Raw genomic sequence first — 887 nt, 5'->3', positions numbered from 1 at the left:
GGGTTTTCGAAAAAGTGAAGAAAAACTTTACGAAAAGAAAAAAAACGTCCCTTAAAAATGGCTTCCCGCGAGAAGCATCCCCCTGGGGGGAGAAGGATCCGCATAATCACCCCAAGTAAATGAAACGCGGGAGTAACCATTAACGGGGGAATGGTAATGGGGGATCCGGTAATCCGGAATTTTGGACTTAGGCTTACACATCCCCCTTTTTGTGGCCCGCCACCTGCCTTTTTTTAGGGAATCCTCCGGTTCATAGTATTCCCCCGCACTTTTTTCTAATGTGTATTTCCCCGGGGTGTAAAATCTACCCTTGTTATTTAATGCCAACAATTCGAATTTTGATCTCCTTCAATATTAATTTTTTCGCACATATTCCCCGACTTCTATAACCTCTTTCACTAGCGCATCCTACGGGAAACCCTCCAAAAAATTCTCCAAAATATCTTCCGCATTTTTTCAACTCTTTTATTCGCATTTCCTTCAAAATACCTCGATTCTAATTTCCCCCAAAATATCCCCCACGCATTCTCATTCTTTCACTTCCTCCAAACACATCCTACCCCCAAACCCTCCTCCCCCAACTCCCCAAAACATCCTCCCTCACCGAGCAACCCCCCTCCATCATCATTTCCCCCTTTTCCGGCACGCCGTCGCCATCCCATGCAGCCAAGCAAAATATTCTTCCCCCTTTTGTCCGTGGGCACTCTCAAAAAAGTTGGGTTACGAAACAAAAGCAGTTCCACGGAAGTGAAATATTTTAACGAGGCGATGAAAATGGGCTGTCGGGTCTGTTCCCCTTGTGGCTCGTCTGCATGGGGGTGCGTGTACGCCCCACACAGGAAATCTGTGTATTCGGAGAGAAAGAGAGAAAGGTATGAGGAGTTTTA

At 46.1% G+C, this 887-nt stretch overlaps 1 protein-coding gene across 1 annotated transcript in view; it reads left to right on the top strand.

The window, feature by feature from the left end:
- Positions 1–887, top strand: part of LOC119593198 (sialin-like) — a gene marked incomplete at its 5' end in the record, with an annotated part of 96,932 nt that overhangs the window by 31,302 nt on the left and 64,743 nt on the right.

Source organism: Penaeus monodon, chromosome 31 (assembly GCF_015228065.2).
Source record: "Penaeus monodon isolate SGIC_2016 chromosome 31, NSTDA_Pmon_1, whole genome shotgun sequence".
In the NCBI taxonomy this organism is placed as follows: domain Eukaryota; kingdom Metazoa; phylum Arthropoda; class Malacostraca; order Decapoda; family Penaeidae; genus Penaeus; species Penaeus monodon.
This window is presented reverse-complemented; position numbering and strand designations above follow the sequence as displayed.